Source organism: Typopeltis vanoorti, chromosome 10 (assembly GCF_054136105.1).
Source record: "Typopeltis vanoorti isolate ZY-2024b chromosome 10, IOZ_Tvanoo_1.0, whole genome shotgun sequence".
NCBI lineage: Eukaryota > Metazoa > Arthropoda > Arachnida > Uropygi > Thelyphonidae > Typopeltis > Typopeltis vanoorti.
Window position 1 is genome coordinate 58,509,868 of NC_143558.1, and position 18,062 is coordinate 58,527,929.

Sequence of the window (18,062 nt, forward strand, 5' to 3'; positions counted from 1 at the left end):
AACTCACATAAGCGTCTTTGTTGCTTGTTCTATTATAATTACGTAATAGTAAAATAGAGGGGGTCGATAAAAAGTCAAGAAACTCTTGAAGGAGTCGACGGTGAAAGAAGTTTGCCGATCCCTGTTGTAGAGGATACTTCATCATTTCAGCTGATTATTTGAATGCTCTTGAGTAAAACCGATAATCAATGTGGCGCATTTCAGTTTGTTGCCATTCTTCTAAATGTTTTTCTATGTTGTATGTGCTGCCAGCCCTGATTTGTGCTTTCTTTCAGTCGCAACGTCCTTGATGTGTTCCGATCGGCGTAACACCCCAGATATGCCAGTTGTCCTATGTAGTGTAACACACAGCTGCAAATGATCTTGTAGACACCTGGTTTTTTTAAGTAGCTAATGTGGTAGTTTAGGAAGTTTCAGGCGACTTGATTTATTTTTATTTCTTTTTTTTTTTTATGAAGCAATCTTGCTATTCTTATCTATGATTGGTTGCATATATGGGAGAATCAATGCTACTTTATATGTTTGAATTATTTGTTCTGTTTGTTTTGGAGGTTGAGATTGGAGTTTTTGTTTTTTAATAATGTTCTGTTGTAATCATTTTTGGAAGGACAGAATTAAGATACCTGTAGCACTTGGTTTCTTTTTTCTGTATTCGTTGAAATTCTGTAGGCTCTATCGCGTAAGGAACACACTCAACTTCTCAGTCTACAGGAAACCAATTAACAGAGGACATTATATCCATGCAACTTCTCATCACCACCACCCAGCACAAAAAATAGGCATCATCTTAGCTTCATTCCTGATTACAATACCTATATTTGCATCAAAAGCAAACAGCTGCATGTCTCTCATCAAATCCTTCCCTATTTCATTAATGTAAAGATTAAATAAAAATGGACCAAGGTCTGATCTCTTGGGTGCACAACTGGTCGCGTTTAATCGTGCAGACTCACATACCCACAATGCCACTTTTTGATATTGGTCATTCAGCCAATCTTTTATTCAAACCAAAGTTTATAATTTAATTCCATATCCTCCAAATTATGCAACAGCCTTCTAAGCTATAAGCTGTATCCCGTCAGAAAAGCGTCATCAAGGTCAAAAAATATCATGATTCTTGTTTAACTCAACTGCAATCTTATAAAAATGCGAGAGTTACAGAGCCTCCACAGCTTAGTCGGTATTGACGAAGTCCTTTGATTGGAAATACCTGGGTTCGAATGCCGGCTAGGACGCAAAGAACCCGGACTTTTCAACTAGAGGTGAGTTAGCCAGTCTCATACAAAGGTGAAACGGTTTTTCTTACTGTAACCAGTCAATAGAACACACAATTTAACAGACAAAAGAATACGTATAGGCAAAGGACCAACTACCTTTCTTTGAATAACGGTTACGAATCCAAGGATACTTGGAAGGTGGTGGGTGCTAAAGTGTCTGTTACAGCCATTGATGATGACAGTTATTCAAACGTGACTTTCCCTTAGTAAACTTATGCTGTTCTTTGTAATGCATAGATTCTGTCAATCCATTTTGTATGCGATCTCTTACTAACTTTTACGAATTCTTCATCACCACTCCAAATATACTGATAGGTCGGTAGTTAGACCTATCCGTCTTTATACTACCCTTGCGCAAAGAGATTATCATACATTTTTTCCGCTCCTGGGAATCTTTCCCGTGTTAAGACTTAAATTATACAGCCATGTCAAAGGCACACAGCGAATTCAGATGAACCTTCTTTTAGCATTTTTGCTGATATCCCATCATCCCCTGCCGAATTCTTATTCAGTTCATAATTATATACGCAATAGCTCCAGTACCTTCTCCTTATATACCTAAGTTTCTTCATCCATTGTTGATGTAGATCATTGAGCTCTATTTTTAATACACCAGCTTCATGACTTATAGCAATGATACGCATTGCTTGAACCCCTTCTGCTATCATTATTTGTTATCATTAGCATTCAATAGTCTTATTTTTTTCACATTCATTCTTTCTTTTAATTGCAACATAAGGATAGAAATCTTTTAGATTGTCTTTATCTTGCAGAGTCAGTTTTTCTTACTCACATTTATCTTTCTGCACAGTAGCTGTAACTATTTTGGCATATCCTTATAATTTTTTCTTAAGAATCTCTTGCTTGATAAGCTGTACATATATTTCACTCACTACCTCAGGGCCGATTTTATCATTATGTGACCCTAGGCAATCGCCTATGGGCGTCAAGACTTCAGACTTCAGGGCGCCAGATTTTGCTACATATAAAACTATATAAAGCTAACAGGGACTCCTGTATTCCATAAAATTCATGTATGTAAGCGTACCATTTCTTTGCTGGACGTATATACACGTCCAACAAATATCCTGGATAATATTCTATCCACCTGCTCGGTAACCGGAATCTAAGTTATATCAAACTAAATACCTATGAGTTATATTCATTTTGCTGCTTGTTTTTATCGTATAATTATAGTTTTTAATGCCAGCGCAAAATAAGAAATCCTTTCATACTTTCTTAATTTCATATTGTATCACTATGGAAGATCAATGTCACTATCAATTTTTTGGCTAATTATTTTAATCATCAATGCATTTTAAAATTCTCCCAGAACGTGATTGAAGATAATTATTTTTGTCAAACAATTATTTTATTAATTCATGAAAATCCGAATCTAAAAATGAATACAGCCTCCATCTGTTCCAAATTAAGTTTTCTTTTTTATTCATAATCTTAGTTCGAAGGTTAGTTCACGGATTGCGCGAAGGTTCGCACTTTAACTTTTGCTTTATAGAGAATGATACGTAAATCTTGAATCATATCATGTAATGCATAATTTTATAACGTAATTTGTAGGTTTTTGCATTTCAACTTTCTTGGTTTTCCCCAGTCACTCCCTACAAATCGAAATAAACGGCAGTTATGAAGTCAACTGTTATGTACATATTTTCTGTATTATGCGGCAGTTTTGAAGTAGCAATATTTTCCCTACACTTTATCCTTCGAAACATGTGCATGCGTCAAAATGAAATTTTATTTTCAAAATTTTCATAACAGAATTAATGCGTCTTTAATGGCTAACTCCCCCCCCCCCCGAAAATCATGACACACACACACACACACACACACACACACACACACACACACACACACACACACACACACACACACACACACACACACACACACACACAACTGCTAGTAACATATGTGCACTTTCTTTTTGTTTGAATTCGTTATTTTCCCAAAGTAATTGTACTGTTGCAGTTTTAAGCAAAAGACAAAGGCGAAGAATCTCTGATAAAATACCTTTGGATATACATTTCTGATATTAAAAAGACTCGCAATCGGAAACCCCGAGTAATGCAGTTTAACATCGTTGTTGTTCATTAAAAAAAAAAAAAAAATCGTTCCTAAAATTGAAATGTGCGACCCATATAATTTTATTTTGCAAGGAAAGAAAGCAAAATGTCATATTTATTTCAATAAATGTTATTTAAAAAATATAAATATTTGACATAATATTTCCAATGTAAACACGTTTTGATTATTTATTTTTGCACACGTGAAATTCGTTTTTATTTGGGAAGAGACACAATAAATAAATTGTGCAGCAAAAAAAGGGTCAAATATCGTAGGACAGTAAATAAATTCCAAGTAATACAGAGCACATAAAGACAATAATCCGTTAACAGCGGTGGGGGGTAATTGCATTTTAACAGATAGAATGCTGATGAAACTTCATCAGCATTCTATCTGTTAAATTATTATTAGATCAAAGGGATTTTGAGTATATTTGCAAACAGATATATTCAACATAACTTAGCCAGTTTTGTTGTAAAAAGTGCTGCATTTGAAGAAATATTAGTGGCATAATAATAAAATAGCAAAATTCATAATGCTTCAGAATAACTTGATCATACCAAAACAAGATGAGACACATCTGTAGAAATCTAATAATAATAATAATAATAATAATAATAATAATAATAATAATAATAATAACCCAATAAATAATAACCAACTGGTGTCATCCTCAAATAAGCTTACATATAAGCTTCGAGGATGAAAGCAGAGAAATTAGTTCTCATCCAAGATGTATCATATGTAACCAAGTGCATGTAATGTACGCATCACATGTAAACCAAAGTATTTAATGTATGTATTATATGTAAACAAATGTAAGTAATGTATCATATGTAATCAAATGTATTAAATAACTGTAACAAAGGTATGCAATATAGTGATTATATCCATTGATATTGTATATATAGAGTGTAAAATTGCAAAGAAACATCTGTAAAAATCATCATTATGAATATTATAATAATACACGTTGTAAACAGTTATTGTTATTATTAAAAAAACTTTATGTACGAGAAAGTATTTGAAATGCATAACTGTCTTCATATAATGTATGTCCTTTTAATTATGAACTCTATAAAGATATATTTAATAAATTGGTTGTGTTTTTGTGTTTTTAATTAAATAACCTAGTTTCATTTTGTCACAGATGGTTTTCGCTTCTGAACTACCTAGACTATTGTTCTATTCAATATTACTAAATTCCAATCTCGTTCTCCGGAAATTTTCTCTTACTAAATGTTTGACTTGTGTTGACCAATCACTGACTTAGCAGTTTAATCCAGAGATTAAATATATGGTCAGTTTAATCCATAACGTTCTTAAGAATATTTCACCCTGTGATTTCCCAGAATCCTGTTAGGAAAGAACAGATCGCTGAGTATTGAACTGGCGATCATTTTGAAACACGTTTCTGAGACAACAGGTTTTTTTGTGTGTGCTGCTGCTATTTGTATTAATTAGTGGGTAAAAGTAAGTTTCTATATCACATAAACAGAGCATTTGATTTTCAAGTTTATTATTATTTATAAATTAAATTGATTTTTCAGTTCATTTTTTTGTGCATCAAGATTCTAGTTATTTTAGGGTAAAATGTCGAGTAAAAAAAGTGGATGTTAACAAGCATAGCAAGTTATCGTTACTATTGATTGCTTCTACGTTTTAACTAAAACTGGAATTATTATGCTTATTACTGCAACTTAAAAAATCAAATCTGGAGTTGAATAAATCTTAATAATTGTGCGATAAAGTTGGAACTGAATTAATCCTATATATATATATATATATTATATGCTTTTTTTGTGAATTCCAGGCCTCGAGTAAGGTGGTCTCGCACTAGGCGATAAAATTTATCTTTCACCTAAAGTCGGGTGATTGGAAAGCAGATACGTTAACCATTCTGTCAACCAGGGAGGCATACTGTGCATGTTACTGCAAACCGAAACGTTTTATATTTATATTTAGATCCATGTTGTAATTCCATAAATATAATGATTTTTTGCAACAATTTTTATTACCGTAAATACAAAATTTTTATTTTTAGTGAGAATATCTGAACTTTACAGTTGACGAAGTTCCTATGATTAGCAAGCTAATTTTGATTGCATTTAAATTCTTTTTTTCTTTTTTTAAAAAACTTTTATCCTTATACAATTATTTAAGAAGCAACTTGCACCAAAATAAAACAAGTGACCTGTCGTTGTTATGATTGAATCAGATATAATGGACTCGATTAATTATGATGACATTATAGATATATTTGCTAAAACCAAAGCCAGAAAAAAAAAAAAAAAAAAAAAACTTTTAGTTATTGATTTTTTTTATTTAAATTTGAACTGATTTATTTTTATACTTTTTAAAAATGCAAATATACGTATACCAATGCTGTATTGTGTTATTAAAATTAGTTATCATGGAAATGTTGACTTTTATTTTCAATAAACTAAAAAAAAGTGCTTATTTTTGAGACCTCATAATGATGTTGCGCCTCGGGTCTCCAAAAGTATAAATGCGGCCCTGGACACTGCCTGTTTGTAATGCTAGCGGTGAACGCTCATTTTCTGTACTTAAACGCGTTAAAAATATTTACACAATTCGTTAAGTTAGATGCATTTGAGAAAATTGTCAATTATGTTCATAGAAAACAATATCGTTGAATTATTATATTATAAATGTATGATAGATAAATTATATAGTTATAACTTATAAGGTATATATAATTGATAAATGCTTCATTAAGTAAATGTATAAAAATTTATTTGTGAATTACTGAATAGTCTAAAGTCCATATTTTTTATAATTAAGTTTATTTTTATTTATAAATATTTCAGTTACTGGATTTTGAAAATGGATAAAAAAGAAATCGGGTTTTCAATATCGCAAACGTAAAGCGGAAAAGGAAGAAAGTTTGAAAAACAAGAAGGTGCATTTTTAAAATATTTTCGCTGAGAAGAGCGTAATCACATACAAGAAGAAAATCTTCAAGATTATTCGTTGGATAATTCGTCTATAGTTTCGATTAATGAATTGGAGGAGAATTCTACAGATACCAAAAATTGGATTAAAACATCGAAGGAGAAATCTACAGATCATATGAGTGTTGTTGATTCTGAAGCTGGTTGTTCTACAGATCCAATCATAAAAGGATTTCATTTTACAAATTTAAATTATAATGATCCAGCAACTTGGTGTCCTGTAAAAATTTCCAGTATCAATCAACTACGTCCACTATTAGTTAAACATGAACCTAAACAGATTCATAATTTTGATTTTCCGAAAGATAACAATATTAGATTTTCAATGACTCATTATACTTGAAGACTATTTAACGGGGAGACAATGCAGCGTTTGTGGTTATTGTATTCAAAATCCACGGATTCTGCATTTTGCTTCTGCTGTTTATTATTTGATCAATGGCGATTAACCTTGCTGATTCTGGATTGAGGGACAGGAAAATGCTTCTTCTATTTTAGCTGCGCATGAAAAAAGTCAAAGACACGTTGAAAATTACCATAAGTGGAAAGAATTAGAAATTCGAATACAAGAAAAGAAAACCATTGATGGTGAGAACTTGTTAGTTATCAGAAAAGAGGAGAAACATTGGGTGCAAGTATTAGAACGACTCTTTGCTTTAGTTCAAACGTTAGCTACTCAAAATTTATCATTTCGATGAACAAATGAGACATTGCTTTCGCATGGAAACGGAAATTTTTTGAAATTTGTCGAATTTCTAGCCAAATGTGATCCAATAATGAATGAACATCTTCGAAGAATAAAAGATAAAGATACATATGTGCATTATCTTGGAAAATATATTCAAAATGAAATAATAAACATATTCGCCAATGCGATAAAAAATAAAATTTTAGAATCTGCTGTTGCCGCAAAATATTTTTTCATAATTATTGACTGTACGTCCGACATTGGTCACACGGAAAAAATGAGCCTAGTACTTTGCTTCGTAGACACTAGAAATAGTGTCTATAGAAATAGTTTCTATAAAAGAACATTTTTTTTGGATTTATAGAAATAAAAATACCACTGGAGGATTTTTATCAAATGAAATACTAGGAACGCTAGGCAAATTTTCATTACCAATACAAGGTTTCATATTACTTATCACGGATACGATAAGTAATATCTTATCGTATCCAAGAAAGGTGATGTAAAAGGTGTGCAGCGACGAATTTCAAATATTAACCTGAGAACCATGTATGTACCCTGTAGTTCACATTCATTAAATTTAGTAGTGAATTGCACTGCTAATACTTTAGATGCCACAGCATTTTTTGACGCGGTACATCGTCTATATGTATTTTTTTCCAGTTCGACTCGTCGATGGGAATACCTCAAAAGACATATAAGTAATTTTACACTCAAACCAGTCTGTGATACACGATGGGAGAGTCGAATTGACCCATTAAAGCCCCTAAGATATAATTTGTCCGATGTTTGCAAGAAATATCTCAAGATGATAGTTTATGTGGATTAAGTGGAAATACCATGAAATTATACGCAAGTAGTCTTCTTAAAACTTTAAGGAAGTTCAAATTCATCGTATCCTTAGTAATGTGGTATAATATACTTTTTTTAAATAAATTTTACAAGTAAATAACTTCAGAATACAAGCTTTGATATAAATGGCGCCATAAATTGTATTAATGATACAAATAATTTCTTAATGAAAATCCGAAATGAGGATGAATTTGAAAAGATGTTAACAGATGCAGAAAAAATCGCTGAGATCTTAGGTATAACGCCTAATTTTGAACAAGAAACAGTTAGACTTAGGGGGAAAAAAAAAAAGAAACAATTTGTGTATGAAGTAGAGGAAGAATTCATAATAGATTTTAAACAAAAATTTAAGGTAGATTTTTATTTTTCAATTATTGATACCGCAATTGCATCTGTTGATGAAAAATTCAAGCACATGCAATTAACGAAAAGTTAGGTTTTCTTTTAAATATATATGAATTTCAAAAAATTACTTCAGCAGAACTGCTTAAAAATGTTTGATATTGGAAAATTATTTAACACATGATAATTCTAGACATTGCCAGTATCGGTATCAAGTTCAGAAAGGAGTTTCTCGAAATTAAAACTTACAAAAACTTACACTTGCTCTACGATGGCTCAGTAACGACTCACTGGTCTAGAAATAATATCTATACAGCATGAATTTGCATCTACAATCAATATAGATGAATTAATTCAAAAATTTGCCAAAGCAAAAGCCCGAAAGATTAATATTTCATAATTTTTATATTTAAGATGTAATAATTTTCTTGCTATACAGATATCAGGAGTAATCATATATGTATACAAATGTATTGGTTTTGATTAATAAATTTTATATATAAACATTTATATATAAATGTTCATAATGATATTATTTTTATAAATATCCACATGTGTAAGTGTATGCGTGCTTGTGTATGACAAAATATACACGTATAATTTGTTCCTCAAATTTCTTTTTTGAACCTTAATTTTTTTTATAAAAGAATTAAGGTATGTCTCAGGGCCTAGTTAAAGTAAAATCATGAAGCTGAAAGACTATAAAACATATTCAGAATATAAATTTTATTATTCTACTTCTTAACAAAGAATTGAGCTAACGTAGTTTGGCGGGTATTTTGTTTCTTTTTTTCATACAACTGACGGTATGGCCCTATTGCGTCTTCTACTCTTCTGCAAATTTTACTGCTTCTCTATTCATCAGGGTCAGCCTCTGCAGTACTGCTTAAAAACTTCGCTTGTATGAAAAATATTATACTCTGCCGATTGTTATAATCCGTTTGTAGGCAATTTTTATGACCGATCATAAACAGCGGTATTCTACATAAACAACATTTGGGAAAGAGGTATTCTCTTTCCCAAATGTTGAAAGATTTCGTTAATGAAAATTAATGATACACAAATGTTATTAGGCGTCCTGGGTCCGAGCTTTTCGAGATATTCTCGAATATTATTCTCTTCAGAATATTTCCACTATAAAATATTTATTCATAAAAAATGCTTCTCTATCTTTCTATGCTCACTGGGCATCTACAGATGCCGTATGGTCACTCCGATGCTCGGTGATGTTCCACACCAGGCCTCGCCTTGTAGTCCTGTTGTTTGCTTTTCTGGCAGCCTCAACTCTCTGAAGATCAGTCCCTCCACATACGCCATCCATCCATCTCATTGATGGTCTACCCCCCTGCATCTTTTTCCAGGAACTTTACCTTCTATTACTGTTCTGAGAAGTCCTTCTTCCATCCTTTCTACGTGTCCAAAATATTTTAACTTTCTTCTGTCAATATCCTTAAGGAGCCTTAAAAAATGCTTAGAAAACTAAAATGACAAATTACAGGAACTTCTCGAGGAACACAGTTTGGGAAACCTTGGTATACATAGTGTACATAGAAGTATTGTATTATTATTATTATTATTATTGTTCCGGGAAACTCCAAGGAGTCGACAGACTCATCGAGGGAGGCCCTAACATCATGTCAAGAACAACTATTCAACATTCACACAGTATCTATCATACCTTGCCTTGAACTCATTCACGGTCGTAGCACCCACAACAGACTCTGGAAGCTTATTCCACTCATTTACCACTCTCCAAGTAAAGAACCTAGCTCTAACACCCTTGTCAACTACGCACTTGCACAGCTTCCATGCATGGCCCCTAGTCCTCCCACCACCAGTCATATTTTCAAAAATCTCTTCTGGATCAATCTTATAAAAACCCTTCAGTAATTTGAATGTCTCAATCATATCACCCCTCCTTCGCCTATCGTCCAATTTCTGCAACCCACAAATCTTCAACCTATTCTCATAAGGTTCATTCCACAGACCTGCTATCATCTTGGTCACTCGTCTCTGGACCCTCTCCACTTCCTCCCCATCACGAAGAAACCCTGGTGCCCATAGCAGGGCACAGAAGTCCAGATGGGGTCTTATCAAGGCTCGATACAGAGGAACAACAACTTGTTCGTCTCTGCATGTTAAAGTATTTTTCAGATGCCAAGTGATTTGGTGAGCTGTTTTAGTTACTTTTGCAATGTTCCCCCTAAACTTCAACTCCCTATCCACCAACACTCCCAAATCCCTGGCCTCATCAATCTCCTGGAGTATGATTCCACCAATGCGATATACTGCTGCTATTCTTTTCACCCCAAAGTGCATAACCTTACACTTTGCCACATTAAATTGACATCTATTTTTCCTAGCCCAGTCCTCCAAACCATCCTGTAAAATTTTGACATCTTGTGCACTCGCAATTGCTCTACCCAACTTTGCATCATCAGCAAACAAGTGAACACTTCCTCTCAGATCCTTTTCAATATCATTGATGAACAAATTGAAAAGCAGTGGTCCAAGAACAGAGCCCTGTGGCACTCCACTAGTCACAAGACGTCTTTTAGACTCCACTCCTTAATAAACCACTCTTTGATATCTCTCCTTCAACCACCCTCTTATCCATCTCACCAACCCTATATCTATACCCATCTGCTCCAGTTTACTGATTAGGGTTCCATGTGGTATCCTGTCAAAGGCCTTGGCAAGGTCCAGTAGTATCACTGTAAACCCATTACCCTTATCCAGTTCAGCCGTCACTGTGTTATAAAACGTGAGCAAGTTACTGAGGCATGATCTACCCTTCACAAAACCATGTTGTCCCCCATACAATATCCCATTTTCATCTATCCAATCCTGTATTCTTTTCTTGACTAATTTCTCTAAGACCTTGACAATGATTCCTGATATGCTAATCGGTCGGTAATTTACAACAGCAGTCTTGGAACCACCTTTATGCAGTGGAACTATTTTCCCCTCTTTCCACCCGCTCGGGACTAACCCAGACCCGAGACTCAAATAAAACAAAATGGTCAAGGGTACTGACAATTCTTTAGCTGCTTCTCGTACAACACGAGCTGGTATACCATCCAATCCCACAGATGTATTGACATTGAGGTTATGCAATAGACTACTCACCTCCACTTCATTAACCACAATTCCCGTATAATCTACTGGTTTATTCGTTTCTACAATGTCACCACCTGGATGATATACTTTTGCAAAGTGCTCACTCAGTAACTCAACTATCTCAAATGATTCAGTTACCTCCCTACCATCAGCATTCTTTAAAATCAATCTGCTATGTACATTTTTCCTTTTACTTGCTACATATCTAAAAAACTGTTTAGGATTCTCTTTAGCCTGCATGGCCAATGTTCTTTCGTAATCCTTTTTTGCTTTTCTTACCACACTCGTCACCCTTCTGGCCTGCGCTTTATACCGTTCATGTGCCTGCCGGTCACCCTTCTCCTTAAATTCCCTCCATAGTTGTTTCTTTTTTTGCAACTCAAGCTTAATGGTGTTATTCATCCATTTAACCCCTACTTGATTTATTATTCGGACTCTAGGTATACAGTCAGCCATTGCTTCATGCAAGCACTTCTTAACTACCTCCCATGCACTATCAACTTCTAGTCCTTGCAGTTGTACATGCCATGGCACTAAACCAATCAAACTCCTAAGCATGTCATACTTTCCAGCCCGATAATTCCACATGTACCCTGTCTTAATTGAAAATTCTACACCTTTAGCCACCTCCCAAGTTAAGACCCTATGATCACTCTCACCGATTGGTGGCAATGTGGTCATATTTGTTACAGCCAAATCCTCAGATGTAATTACTAGGTCAAGCACTCTCTGACCCCTAGTATTGTCCATTACATGCTGTCGCAGATAGTTATCCCTTAATAACCGCATAAAATCCAGTTCCTTCCTCCCGTGTGTCCTCTCCTCACTCCAATCAATGCGACCATAGTTGAAATCTCCCATAATAATCACCCTCCTTCCACCCATTTCTTCTATTTGCTTGTGCATACTGTCACCACCATCTTTTCCATCACCTGGTCTATAGCAGCACCCAATTGTATATTTAGTTCTGCTAGCCACAATCTCACACCAAATGGCCTCAAATGTGCTCTTTTCTCTATCCTGCATTTCAACTTCTATTCTCCTTGGCTGGAGCTCATCAGCTATCATCAACAATACTCCTCCCCCCATTTTATTCTCTCTGTCATTCATGAACACACTATACCCATCATATTCAATCCCACTAGTTATATCATCTACAGTCAGCCATGTTTCACTAATACCTATAACCTGTGGTCTCGAAGTGCCAACCACGGCCAAAAACTCTTCCTTCTTGTTCCTAATACTCCTAGTATTAGTGTACATGAATTTAAGACCCCCATTAGCTCCAACGCTACCTTGATGCCTTATATTAACTATCCCACTCTGGTTTGTTGTCCTTATTTGCTCTGGCATATTATATTCATTCTTACATTCAACTGCCTCCATAAGGACTGTATCTCTACTCCCCCCCCTAACAAATCTAGTTTCCCTGAATTTGCACATCCACTACATTCAGCAACACTTTCTCAAGTCTTCTTACACCGTAACAATTCAAATGCAGGCCATCCATCTTATATAGATCCTTTCGCCCATCAAACTCACTCCACACATCCACAAATTCCACACCACTCGTCATACATAACCCACGCATAGTCATTAGCAATTATAGCCCTCCTTTTAAACATTTCACTGTCATACCGTGGCAAAAGACTAATCATTCTAACTCTCTCACTCTTTTCTTATGCTACCTCAAACAATTCATTCAGGTCTCCTATCATTTCCATTTTATCTCCTTTCAAATCATTCGTACCTGCCACAACAATCATTTCTTTCAGCCTTTCCTTTTGCTCTCTAATAGACGCAGTTACGTCCTTTATAGTCGCACCAGGTTGGTACGATTTTGTCAAATCCTCTACTAACGGATCTCCATACAGCACTCTATCCTTCATTTTGTTCATGTTCACATTCATACGTCTATTTTTCCTGTCATACCTTTTATTATTGGTTGGTTCATTCAGTCTACTTTTGTTCATGCACTCTAGCTGCTGTTTTGCTCTTTCTATCGCACTATTCAACAACACGATCTCACTCAATGCATCTATCTCATCTTTTTTGTTCTCTGAGAAACCATTTATACTATCATTCACACTCTCACAATTTTCATGTACAACCTTGCCGTTTCTTGTCATATCCCCATTTCCTTCATTCTGAAGGTTGACAAAAAGATCACACTCACGATCCGAAATACACTTCAATTCCTCATTCTCCCTACATTTTCTACACACATTCAATCCTTTATTATCATCTAACCACACTCCGCAAAGCGTACATTTCACAGCTAGTACACTGACTCATTTCTTTTATGCTACCGTTCTTTGATAACGATGGCGAACCTTCATTACTGGCCGCCATTTTCCTTCGCACAGGCGCCATTTATTTGCAACGTGTTTTGTCAAATTATACGTTATAACACACCAAAAATAGACGCACTAAAATACGCAAGGCAAACAAAACAAAACTACACAATATTAAGTAATTTGTATCGATAACTGAAAATGATACTTATCTTATCTGGAGCTTGCACGAACACTACACATTACGAATTCATCTAGCGGCGACTTCCCGACATAGATTATGTTATAAAACACTTTAGTACACTAACCACGCTAATAAAGCTCCAATAATGTACCAAAATTACACACTTAAGTCCATTAAATTGAAACCAAAACACCAATAAATCAACAAAAAACACAAATCTCTCCGATAGCACGTCCGTTCACCAGCTAGCCTCGACACAAATAGTTAGGTAAAATAGTTAAAATAGTTAGGCATAAAAATGTAGACAGAAAATTTTTAAAATCTGCAACATTTATATTTAAGATGTATATAGGTGCACTAATCGAATTTGAATATCGAAAAAAATGACATTAATTACTGCATAGACATTGTATAGGGGCGCCTAAATTTTCTTTGCCTAGGGGCATCAGATACTCTCGCACCGACCTTGCTCTACCTTATTTATTCTTCGAACTCTAGAGGCATTTCGATGTTGCATCATTGATGCATTTTTTAGTACTTTTTTATTCACTGCTGATTTCCTTCCCAAATAGCGACCAATATCATCGGATCAAACCTCGTATTCTTCTGAGCTGATCATAATTTCTTGCCTTGTAGTTGCATGTAAGCTTTTCTGAATTGAATATCCATACACTTAGCCATTTCTCTATTGGCTCACTGTCACCAACCGGAGGTAGAACAGTCACGACGTTAACTGAAACCTCCTCTCACACTATAATCAGGTCTAATACTCTTCGACCACGAGGTCCTTCTCAAGATGCTGCTTAAGGAAGTTGTCTCCCAGTAGCTCAATAAATTGAACTTCATCCGTCTCATGAGATTTCGCTGCTGTCCTGTCAATGTTTGGATAATTAGTCACCCATTTTATTAATATTGAAAAGGCATTTAATTCAAATTTTTGAATTAAAAACATTGGCTATTTTAGAACCCTAAAACATCAAGAAATTGAAAAAAAAATTGATATCGATACACGTAGTCGTATATGTTTAACTATGGACTTTGACTAAAAATTGACGAAGTTAAGGACAACCCACAGGAAAATGAAAAGATCACCGTTTGGTACCACTCATTCAAGATAGAAAGCACAATACTTGTGTTAGAGCTCATACCAGAGTGAGAGATGTAATGGCCATTAAAATATCCAAATGGCAACTGACAAGTCAGAAGAAATTCATAACTGGACAAAGTTGATATCCGAATGGTATTACTGAGATGGTAAGAGAGCAACAGCAAGGGCAAAGCGACAGCAGGAGGATGAAATTAAAGAGATGACTGGAACTCAGTAGCATAGAAAAGCTTAAGATAGCAGATAGGATAGAATGGAGGACTTTGGGAGAGGTCGTCGTCTAGAAGCGAACAGAAAACCTGGATGATGATGATCTGATTAGTGAGTGTTATGAGTGCACTTGGTGAAAATTGACGTTTTAATTTTACTCCACACATCACCTGTCATTTGTTCACTGTATGAGAATGAAATTGTCGAGCTCTCAATTTATACGTACCAGTACTTTTGTCATGACACGAATCTATGTAAATAATATATAAATCCATTATGCCTTTTATTCCTCAGAGACTACGTATATATCCATTTATTTATTGGCTGATATTATTACTCCATTTACAGTAAATTAATAGACATAAATTAGAGATTACTAAGTAATGATCTAAGTTTATATGCACTTATTTGTTATGGAACTTTGTCCATTCAAAAATTAACTGATGTTAAAGTTTAGTGATTTGTTACATGCATATTTAAAAATATTACAAATTATATAAGATAAAATGCTAAGTTATTATGTCTCCTCAGATACTGGAAAGAAAAAATAATTAGTATCAGAAAACAGGAAGCCGTAAGAGAAGAAAACGAAAGTTATTTTTTACGTAACTCGTTTGCACGAAAGATTGTAACTATATATGGCTGCTGTATTCTCTTCCTCGGATATTGTTTATAATTAGTAAAAGTCATAGGCCAGCTATCTCTGATTGGCAAATGGTGGAGACTGATTTTCTGTCTCCCCCCCCAAAAAGTTACAGCTAAAAACGGCAGCTCCTATTCCGATGGATAATGAGATAATTCAGAAGCTCTTCTCTAGAGATAAAACATGGAATGGTCTATCTCACACATGATGAAATTCATCACCCAACTGCAGGAAATTCCAAATATATTCATGTCAGCAGCAGGATTTGAATCTGCTACCTCTTGGCTGGAGAGTGGATACACTAAGTCAACACACCAGTGTGAGGAACAAAGAACCATGGTACCCATTTTAATAAGATGTTGGAAATCTTTCTGCTGCTCTCCTATATAGGGCATACTTTCCACAAGCATACAACAGCGATCAATGGGAATTTGGAGCCATTCTTCCTATGGGCATGTAATGAGTTTCTCAACTTCACCTGATACTCCAGTTCATTAGGGTTGAGATAAGGGCTCTGTGAAGGTCAGTCAAGTGTGGTGACATTCATGTCCACAAAGCAGTTACAGCAGCAGCCTTATGACATGGTGCATTGTCTTGCTGAAACAGACAATGGCCAATTCTGTAGAAACACTACAAAGTAGGAAGCATTGCATTGTCCAGAAATCTCTTGGAGTTCAATGTTTGTGGGACAAGGGATCCGAGGCCAGCCCAAGAAAAACAGGACCACACTGCCACCTCCAAATTTCATTGTTGCAGTTATGCACTCTGGTAAGAGACATTTATGGGCATCTGCCACATGCACAATCCATCCATCTGCTCGGTAGAGGGAGATTTGTTGCTTCGTAACAGCTTTCTAAGCTTTCACATCTCTCTTTACACCACTGAAGATGTTGGTTCAGGTAACGTGGGGCTTGTTTATTGCAGCCCTACCATGGAAACCCATTTCGTGAGCCTCGGTTCTGAATATTTTTGTGCAGATTCATGTTCCATTTGGTGCTCGGAACTTCGCTTTTAGCCAACGAATGGCGGCTTTTATCATAACAACCTATGGTATGTTTGGTAAGTCATCCATTACAGGTAGCACTTGCAGTTGACTCTCTCTGCTTCCATCTCAGTATGGTATCATTGAATAATCAACACACACACACCACAGTTGAGGAACAAAGAGCCATTGTGCCCACTTTAATAAGATGCAATTATCACAATGCTTCTTTCAAGATGGCACAATTTTCTACATAGCACAATGCACTTTGCCCATGGGAGTTTACACTGACGTCTTTCCAAGCAGTGTACATTTGTATTTGTAGCAATAATTTACCGAACCTTTGTATCTTAGGGTTGAAATTTCCATTACCAGTTGCGAGTGGAGAACACAGTCACAAAATTAAAATAGTATAAACTACTCAACATGCCACAAGAAACACAACTGTTCTGGCAAGATGGGTTGGTTGGATAAGTGGTGCTTTATCCTTTTGTTGAATTCGCAATGAAATTGCTGGATTAAGGAAAATTTTATTGAGCACTTGGCTTGCCCACAGTGAGCCTTCATAAACAAGGTATGTTTCCACAAATGGCTGATGAATGTTTTAAACAAAACATCTTATCAATTTTAACTGACAGTTCAAAAAAGGTAGAACCAAACATTGGCTCTACCTTTTTAGAAATTGAAAAATATACAAGTGTGTAATTTTTGATTGTTCATGTAAAAAAAAAAATATATTTTTTTTTAGTTTATTTTATATGTGATGTCAATTTATGCCATATGGTCAATCCCGTAACTCATAGGGTTTTGCGAGTAAAGCCTTCTGCTAGAAGTGGTAGGGTTGCAGATGCCCTTTCCAGAGTTAGCAAGACAATCCACAAACATGGTGGGATTTGAACCTGCGGCCTCTTCGTCAGAGAGCAGATATGCTAACTGCTCAGCCAACCAGGGCAAAATCAGAAATGACTTCTGAAAATAAGCTGTGATTAAATATTAAACCTTTCAAAATTATAAAAATTTTGTGGATTTTCCAAATTAATGGAATGCCCAAAATATTTAAAAAATATATATTTTCTTCTATCTAAAAGATGGAGTAACCAAATAACTCAATTTAATCAAAATAGAAAATTATGTTTGTATTGTATTGTATTTTTATATGCTGAGTTGACCTTAGCCATGATTTCTTTCAATTTATCCTTCTACTAAAGAGATAAGTTTTACCTTATAGAGGTAAAACTTATTAGTATCTCCTTAATAGCACCAGAGATATCCAAGGTTAGGTTGGATGTCATTGTTGTTTATATA